This window comes from Pristiophorus japonicus, chromosome 10 (assembly GCF_044704955.1).
Source record: "Pristiophorus japonicus isolate sPriJap1 chromosome 10, sPriJap1.hap1, whole genome shotgun sequence".
Classification (NCBI taxonomy): domain Eukaryota; kingdom Metazoa; phylum Chordata; class Chondrichthyes; family Pristiophoridae; genus Pristiophorus; species Pristiophorus japonicus.
In genome coordinates, this window is record NC_091986.1 from 190808011 (window position 1) to 190818450 (window position 10440).

Here is a 10440-nt window from a genome sequence, read left to right on the forward strand (position 1 = left end):
CACTTCAGTGGTGGCGAATAAAGGTTACTGGTTACAGAGTGACCTTCTCTCAAGTAAGGGCCTCATGTGCATTTATACTGTATAGTAAGGACATATTACCTCCGACCGCAAAAATTTCTACAAAAGTACCTGTTGTTCCCAGAGTTTCAGAGACTTCTTGTCCTGGGCCTCTATGCGAAGGCCTGCGCAGATCTGAAGAAATGAGACTCCACACTAGTAAAAGTACATTTTCAGTGCCAGACAGGTTGTTTAGCAGTAATTAAGTCTTATCACAGTGTGAAAAATTCACTTACACTTGAATGGACAAGCCCTAACTTTTTCTGTCATGTTTAGTGGGTGTCTAGTAGGTAAGTACCCCAACTTCATGCCGTTGAATGTATTTGAATGCTAAATGCGAGATACTGTTGGTGCAAAGCTTCTGGAGGAGCATGGTATCTTGGATAGCAACTTCCTGATTTCCACATTTAACTGCTCATGATAGAAATAATCACAAGCAACATCGACCTTTCCACTCAAGAAGACTTGAAAAACCCACCATGAAAACGCTTAAAATTGCAACTGCCATTCTGGGAAACAGCAGCTAATATTCGTGCAGTTGGTATCAACTCACTATCCAGATGGACGGAATTGTAGGACGCATGCACCATAAAGAACCAATACCTCATCACTGACCCAACAGCAGAGGCCCCTGGCTTCGACCTCCCTCGAAGACAGTGGACAGCACGTTCAACTCAATCCGCACAAGGCAAGGACGACACGCTCCACAAGTGGAAGATGAGGGACGACCCAAAGTGCGATGGAGGCCATGAGTCCCAGACCATGGAACACATCACATCAACCAGCCCACTGAGATCTGTTGCGGGAGGCACCTCATTCACTCGGGAGGCCCTTGAATGGATAGCCAAACTAGACATCCCATAATAAGCTTTTTCCCTCATGCACAAGTAGTAGTACTGCACATGTGCGGACACGGGATGTTGCTGTCTGATTTACGCTTTAATAAGGGTGAGCACTGATAGCGTCACTGTTGTTCTCACCGCAAAAAACTGAGCCACTGTCCTTTCTGCTTTTGGTATCTTGCACCAGATATAAACCCACAGAGATACTTCAGAGGCAGCAACTCCAACACTGCCCCTTCTCCCTCTGTGGAGGGAGACTTCCTCTGTTCATGAACAACATGGGGTACTGAAGTTGCATGTTCAGCCATGAACTCATTGAATGGCGGTGCAGGCTAGAAGGGCCGAATGGCCTACTCCTGCACCTATTTTCTATGTTTCTATGTTTCTAACATCATTAACCTAGCCACAGGGCTCTGAAAGCCAGATTTATCACTGGCAGGCCGGGGAGTGGAAGGAGCAGTGTGGCGGCATACCGCTCCAGGGAGCAGGATGTGCTGGAGCAGGAGAGCAACGGCAGTGAAAAGGGACGTCATCAAGATCCAGGTCGGTGATTGGAGCGTGGGCAGGTACTGAAGGAGCGGCGAGGTCGGTGCGAAGGAGCGGCGAGAGATTGTAGAGAGACGTGATCGGAGCCCAGGAGAGGCGTGAGTTTGGGGCCCAGAAGAAGCGAGGGCCCAGGGGCAGCACGGACCAGCCCACACTGCGATATGTGTGCGCACTAGGTCCGTGCAGAAGAGCTGGTCTCCAGTCGTCTTGGTTAATCCTTGCCACTGGACCAAGACCTAGCTCTGTCAAGTCCGTGTGGTGGCTGGTGTGCAACGGTCACCCCACGTTAAAAAAATCCACGCACAGGCATCTTCCACCCTTCAAGATTTAATTCGGGACCTGGAATTTTAGGTCCATCATTGAAACACCTGTGAACTTTTTGACGTGGAAGCAAGTCATCCTCGATTCGAGGGACTGCCTATGATGATGATGATAACCTAGTCAGGAGATTTCCTTTTACTTGTAATTTCTAATAAAATCATAAACACATTCTAGAAGAATGCAATTATGGTTTCACTAAACAGCAATCCGATGAAAGCAGTCTGTTGCAGTTACGATGTTGCTAACACATGACAACCAAAGGAACTCGTTCCCCCACATTAAATCCATATCATTCCACATCAACAGCAAAAAGGCTTATTCTTCCAGTGAGATTTGAAAGGAATTGCTCCCAAATTGGCCAAGTTTAAGCAGAAGATGAACACGAAAGTTTGTGATACAAATGTGAAAAAGAGACATATTTAAGAACATAAGAACATAAGAAATAGGAGCAGGAGGAGGCCATTTTGCCCCTCAAACCTGCTCCGCCATTTAATAAGATCATGGCTGATGTGATCATGGACTTCGCTCCATTTCCCTGCCCGCTCTCCATAACCCTTTACTCCCTTATCGCTCAAAAATCTGTCTATCTCCACCTTAAATATATTCAATGACCGAACTGCCACAGCTCACTGGGGCAGAGAATTCCATCCATTTACAACTCTTTGAGAGAAGAAATTTCTCCTTGTCTCAGTTTTAAATGGGCGGCCCCTCATTCTGAAACTATGCTCCCTCGTTCTAGATTCCCCTATGTGGAAATATCCTCTCGGCATCCATCTTGTCGAGCCCCCTCATTGTCTTATAAGTTTCAATCAGATCACCTCTCATTCTTCTGAACTCCAATGTGTACAGGCCCAACCTACTCAACATATCCTCATAAGTCATCTCCGGAGTGAACCCTCTCTGAACTGCCTCCAATGCAAGTATATCCTTCCTTAAGTACAGAGGCAAAAACTGCACGCAGTACTCTAGGTGCGGCCTCACCAATACCCTGTACAGTTGTAGCAGAACTTCTCTGCTTTTATACTCTATCCCCCTTGCAATAAAGGCCAACATTCCATTGCCTCCCTGATTAGTTGCTGTACCTGAATACTAACGTTTTGTATTTCATGCACAAGGACCTCCAGGTCCCTCTGTACTGCAGCATTTTGCAATTTTTCTCCACTTAAATTATAATTTGCTTTTCTATTATTTCTGCCAAAGTGGATAACCTCACATTTTCCCATATTGTACTCCATCTGCCAAATGTTTGCCCACTCACTTAGATTTTTTGTGTCCTCCTCACAATTTGCTTTCCCCCCCACCTTTGTATCATCAGCAAACTTGGCTACATTACACTCGGTCCCTTCATCCAAGTCATTAATATAGATTGTAAATAGTTGAGCATCCAGCACCGATCCCTGCGGTACCCCACTAGTTACTGTTTGCCAATCGAAAAATTACCCATTTAGCCCGACTCTCTGTTTTCTGTTGTTAGCCAATCCTCCATCCATGCTAATATATTAACCCCAACCCCGTGAACTTTTATCTTGTGCAGTAACCTCATATGTAGAATCATAGAAAATAGGTGCAGGAGTAGGCCATTCGGCCCTTCGAGCCTGCACCACCATTCAAAAAGATCATGGCTGATCATTCCCGCAGTACCCCTTTCCTGCTTTCTCTCCATACCCCTTGATCCCCTTAGCCGTAAGGGCCAGATCTAACTCCCTCTTGAATATATCCAATGAACTGGCATCAACAACTCTCTGCAGCAGGGAATTCCACAGGTTAACAACTGTCTGAGTGACGAAGTTTCTCCTCATCTCAGTCCTAAATGGCCTACCCCTTATCCTAAGACTGTGTCCACTGGTTCTGCACTTCCCTAACATCGGGAACATTCTACCCGCATCTAACCTGTCCCGTCCCGTCAGAATCTTATATGTTTCTATGAGATCCCCTCTCATCCTTCTAAACTCCAATGTATAAAGGCCCAGTTGATCCAGTCTCTCCGCATATGTCAGTCCTGCCATCCCGGGAATCAGTCTGGTGAACCTTCGCTTAACTCCCTCAATAGCAAGAATGTCCTTCCTCAGATTAGGAGACCAAAACTAAACACAGTATTCCAGGTGAGGCCTCACTAAGGCCCTGTACAACTGCAGTAAGACCTCCCTGCTCCTATACTCAAATCCCCTAGCTATGAAGGCCAACATACCATTTGCCTTCTTCACCACCTGCTGTACCTGTATGCCAACTTTCAATGACTGATGAACCATGACGCCCAGGTCTCGTTGCACCTCCCCTTTTTCTAATCTGCCGCCATTCAGATAATATTCTGCCTTTGTGTTTTTGCCACCAAAGTGGATTTATCCATATTATACTGCATCTGCCATGCATTTGCCCACTCATCTACCCTGTCCAAGTCACCCTGCAGCCTCCTAGCGTCCCCCTCACAGCTCACACCGCCACCCAGTTTAATATCATCTGCAAACTTGGAGATATTACACTCAATTCCTTCATCCAAATCATTGATGTATATTGTAAAGAGCTGGGGTCCCAGCATTGAGCCCTGCAGCACTCCACTAGTCACTGCCTGCCATTTCGAAAAGGACCCGTTTATCCCGACTCTCTGCTTCCTGTCTGCCAACGAGTTCTCTATCCACGTCAGTACATTACCCCCAATACCATGTGCTTTGATTTTGCACACCAATCTCTTGTGTGGGACCTTGTCAAAAGCCTTTTGAAAGTCCAAATACACCACATCCACTGGTTCTCCCTTGTCCACTCTACTAGTTGCAACCTCAAAAAATTCCAGAAGATTTGTCAAGCATGATTTTTCCCTTCATAAATCCATGCTGACTTGGACCGATCCTGTCACTGCTTTCCAAATGCGTTGCTATTTCATCCTTAATAATTGATTCCAACATTTCCCCCCCTACTGATGTCAGGCTAACCGGTCTATAATTACCCGCTTTCTCTCCCTCCCTTTTTAAAAAGTGGTGTTACATTAGCTACCCTCCAGTCCATAGGAACTGATCCAGAGTCGATAGACTGTTGGAAAATGATCACCGATGTATCCACTATTTCTAGGGCCACTTCCTTAAGTACTCTGGGATGCAGATTATCAGGCCCCAGGGAATTATCGGTCTTCAATCCCATCAATTTCCCGAACACAATTTCCCGCCTAATAAGGATATCCTTCAGTTCCTCCTTCTCACTAGACACTCGGCCCCCAAGTACTTCCAGAAGGTTATTTGTGTCTTCCTTCGTGAAGACAGAACCAAAGTATTTGTTCAATTGGTCTGCCATTTCTTTGCTCCCATTATAAATTCACCTGAATCCGACTGCAAGGGACCTACATTTGTCTTCACTCATCTTTTTCTCTTCACATATCTATAGAAGCTTTTGCAGTCAGTTTTTATGTTCCCGGCAAGATTCTCCTCGGACTCTATTTTCCGCCTCCGAATTAAAGCCTTTGTCCTCCTCTGCTGAATTCTAACTTTCTCCCAGTCCTCAGGTTTGTTGCTTTTACTGGCCAATTTATATGCCTCTTCCTTGGATTTAACACTATCCTTAATTTCCCTTGTTAGCCACGGTTGAGCCACCTTCCCCGTTTTATTTTTACTCCAGACAGGGATGTACAATTGCTGAAGTTCATCCATGTGATCTTTAAATGTTTGCCATTGCCTATCCACCGTCAACCCTTTAAGTATCATTTGCCAGTCTATTCTAGCCAATTCACGCCTCAAACATTTAAAGATCACATGGATGAATTTCAGCAATGGAACATCCCTGTCTCGTGTAAAAATAAAACTGGTTGGCAGACAGGAAGCAGAGAGTCGGGATAAACGGGTCCTTTTCAGAATGGCAGGCAGTGACTAGTGGACTGCCACAGGGCTCAGTGTTGGGACCCCAACTCTTTACAATATACATTAACGATTTAGATGAAGGAATTAAGTGTAATATCTCCAAGTTTGCGGATGACACTAAACTGGGTGGCAGTGTGAGCTGTGAGGAAGACGCTAAGAGGCTGCAGGGTGACTTGGACAGGTTAGGTGAGTGGGCAAATGCATGGCAGATGCAGTATAATGTGGATAAATGTGAGGTTATCCATTTTGGCAAAAACACGAAGGCAGAATATTATCTGAATGGCGGCAGATAAGGAAAAAGGGGAGGTGCAAGGAGACCTGGGTGTCATGGTTCATCAGCCACTGAAAGTGGGCATGCAGGTACAGCAGGCGGTGAAGAAGGCAAATGGTATGTTGGCCTTCATAGCTAGGGGACTTGAGTATAGGAGCAGGGAGGTCTTACTGCAGTTGTACAGGGCCTTAGTGAGACCTCACCTGGAATATTGTGTTCAGTTTTGGTTTCCTAATCTGAGGAAGGACGTTCTTGCTATTGAGGGAGTGCAGTGAAGGTTCACCAGACTGATTCCCGGGATGGCTGGACTGTCATATGAGGAGAGACTGGATCAACTGGGCCTTTATTCACTGGAGTTTAGAAGGATGAGAGAGGATCTCACAGAAACGTATAAGATTCTGACGGGACTGGACAGGTTAGATGCGGGAAGAATGTCCCCGATGTTGGGGAAGTCCAGAATCAGGCGACATAGTCTTAGGATAAGGGGTCGGGCATTTAGAACTGAGATGAAGAGAAATTTCTTATCTCAGAGTTGTTAACCTATGGAATTCCCTGCCGCAGAGAGTTGTTGATGCCAGTTCATTGGATATATTCAAGAGGGAGTTAGATATGGCCCTTACGGCTAAGGGGATCAAGGGGTAGGGAGAGAAAACAGGAAAGGGGTAATGAGGGAATGATCAGCCATGATCTTATTGAATGGCAGTGCAAGCTCGAGGATCCAAATGGCCTACTCCTGTACCTATTTTCTATGTTTCTATGTTTCTGTGTTTCAAACCATCGAAGTTACCTTTCCTTAAGTTCAGGACCCTAGTTTCTGAATTAACTGTGTCATTCTCCATCTTACTAAAGAATACTACCATGTTATGGTCACTCTTCCCCAAGGGGCCTCGCACAACAAGATTGCCAATCAGTCCTCTCTCATTACACATCACCCAGTCCAGGATGGCCAGCTCCCTGGTTGGTTCCTTGACATATAGGTCTCGAAAACCATCCCTAATACACTCCAGGAAATCCTCCTCCACCGCATTGCTACCAGTTTGGTTAGCACAATCAATATGTAGATTAAAGTCACCCATGATAACTGCTGTACCTTTATTGCATGCATCCCTAATTTCTTGTTTGATGCTGTCCCCAACCTTCCTACTACTGTTTTGTGGTCTGTACACAACTCCCACTAGCATTTTCTGCCCTTTGGTATTCCATAGCTCCACCCATACCGATTCCACATCATCCAAGCTAATGTCCTTTCTTACTATTGCATTGATTTCCTCTTTAACCAGCAATGCCACCCCGCCTCCTTTTCCTTTCTGTCTATCCTTCCTAAATGTTGAATACCCCTGGAGGTTGAGTTCCCAGCCTTGGTCACCCTGGAGCCATGTCTCCGTGATGCCAATTACATCATACCCTTTAACTGCTATCTGCGCAGTTAATTCGTCCACCTTATTCCGAATACTCCTCACATTGAGGCACAGAGCCTTCAGGCTTGTCTTTCTAACACACTTTGCCCTTTTAGAATTTTGGTGTAATGTGGCCCTTTTTGATTTTTGCCTTAGGTTTCTCTGCCCTCCACCTTATCGAATGCCTTCTGGAAATCCAAATACACCATATCTACTGGTTTCCCCCTTATCCTCCCTGCTCGTTACATCCTTAAAGAACTCCAGCAAATTTGTCAAACATGATTTCCTTTTCATAATACCTTGCTGACACTGCTTGATTGAATCATGCTTTTCCAAATGTCCTGCCACTGCTTCCTTAATAATGGACTACAGCATTTTCCCAATGACAGATGTTAGGTTAATTTAGAGTTGATTTTCTGCTTTCCCCATGGCCAGAGAAAATGAAAGATAGTCACATAATTTGCAAAAAATAACGAGTTACAAGCTGGTCAAATCAACGATGTGATGCCAGATGAGTGGCTGTGTACAATGTAGCAGCACAGCAGGCTATAGACTCGCCAGAGGGGGGGTTGTGTGGAGGTTAGGTAAAGATTGGACAATAGAAAGAGGGAGACAGCAGCCAGTGTTTTATTTGTGTCTGTGTTTCTCAAATATTGTTATGATTGGATCAACTTCACCTTGTTTGTAATAATCACACAATGTTGTCTCTTTCTGGAGTTTATATATAAACATTCGCCATGTTTTTGAATTTGATTTATTTGATACAGTACTATTCAATACACCAGGGAATGTAGCACAGAAAGACTCACTTATTTGATTGATTGAGCCAAAAAGATCGGAACAAAAATGAAATGGCCCAGATTTTGTTGCAGGAAGTTAACTAATGATGCCTGCAGTTTGGTAGACTTGCCTTTGCAGGTTTAGATTTTAAATTGTTTTGCGTGGTAAGTTGCTAAAAGTGCGAGCTGCAAACAGCGCAGTGAGGAAAACCAATCATCTGAGACCCGGGCACGGAACTGACAGGGGCACTAAATCAGCCGTTGCACACCAGAGCTGAGGGGGGCGGCGGTGATAACTAAAGTCTGGTCGGTAAATTTGGCGGACGCATTGCGCATGCGTGGAACTCCAAGTCAGACCCCGGGAACAGCCGAGTCATAAAGGCGCGGCATAATAATGCGCCCATTAAAGTTTTCAAAAGGGCAAGCAACTGTGTATCTCCTTAACCAATCAGATTGAAGGATTGTGAAATTAACAGTGCAAGGGCTGAGAAGGAAGTGTAAATTGCTGGGTGAATTCAATGTCAAATCAGGTACAGAAAGACAAATAAAGAAAGATTGGATTTAAGAGTGAGAAAAAGAAGAGACAGAAAGGAAATAGTTTTTTTTAAACATTTTAAATTTAATGATCCGGATTTTCGGTTGTCTAACACCTCAATTAGTGGCCAGAGGGACGTTAATGGGAGCGTACGAGGTTACCGACCGGGAGCATAGCGTTTAGCGCCCCGACTGAGAAATCATTAGAGGCTCACTGGGGCGCAAACCTGTCGCGCCTGGCTGCTGATGATCACTCCGATCAAATTAGATATGGCCACCTCATTTAGCGGCTGTAAGAGCAACATCTGGACAAACAGTCGGTACAGGCTTGCAGAGTCGTTAATTGGTGGCTTCTTACAGGGGTGAAGAAGCGCTTTCCTCAGAGGTCACAGTCAGAGCACGGTGCGTGAGCCTCCGAGTTTACAGACAGACGTAACAGTACAGGTTGAAAAGAATGGATTTTGAAAACTTTAATGGGTGCATTAGTATGCCGTGCCTTTTAGACTTGGCTGTTTCCGAGGTCTGACTCGGAGTTCCGCCCATGCGCAATGCGTCCACCAAATTTACCGACCAGACTTTCGTTATCCCCCCCCGCCCCTTTCAGCTCTGGTGTGCAACGGCTGATTTAGTGCCCCTGTCAGCTCCTCGCCCGATTCTGACGAATTTCTGGGCGGATGGCGCTAAAATTATCGCTCCGCCTGGGTTAATGCCCCAAATTCGCGAACGAATTTCTCCCCCAATATTTTTAAAATCCCCCAAAACAATTTATACCTGAAGGAATGAGACTTCGTACTTTTAATTGTTCACTTTCAGTGCCAGCAAGTTTGATTGACAGTAATTAACAGTTGTTATGCTGTTAAAGGATTAAGGAAGGATATACAGGCTTTGGAGGGGGTACAGAGACGATTCACTAGGCTGATTCTAGAGATGAGGGGGTTACCTTATGATGATAGATTGAGTAGACTGGGTCTTTACTCGTTGGAGTTCAGAAGGATGAGGGGTGATCTTATTGAAACATTTAAAATAATGAAAGGGATAGACAAGATAGAGGCGGAGAGGTTGTTTCCACTGGTCGGGGAGACTAGAACTAGGGGGCACAGCCTCAAAATACGGGGGAGCCAATTTAAAACTGAGTTGAGAAGGAATTTCTTCTCCCAGAGGGTTGTGAATCTGTGGAATTCTCTGCCCAGGGAAGCGGTTGAGGCTAGCTCATTGAATGTATTCAAGTCACAGATAGATAGATTTTTAACCAATAAGGGAATTAAGGGTTACGGGGAGCGGGCGGGTAAGTGGAGCTGAGTCCACGGCCAGATCAGCCATGATCTTATTGAATGGCGGTGCAGGCTCGAGGGGCTAGATGGCCTGCTCCTGTTCCTACTTCTTATGTTCTTATGTTAAAGGGGTACTTACACTTGTAATAACAAGACATAGCTTTTTGTGGCAAGTTTCGTTCTTATCTACTGCACAAGTGCAGTGATTTCATAATATTCAATGAATGTCGATGGTGGGGCAAACAGGGGGACGCTGTTTTCGCCACGCTACTGGCGGAGAGAGGTGCAACTCGGTCAGCAAACTTTAGGATATTGGTATTTAATCGCATGTCCGGCCCTCGCCTGAAGTTGCTGTACCACTTGCAAGTAATTAACAGGTGAGCGCCATTAGCCTCACCATTATTTTGATAGCAAAATCCGGGCCAATTTGTTTAGTATTCAGAAAAAAAATCATTCTCAAATTTCAGTCCATGGAGTTTGTGTTTGGAGCTAAGAATTTCCAACTCTATTACTGGTGAGGGGAGGCACACACTATTCTCACAGATGATGCTTAAATATTTGATTCTAGAATTAATGTAAT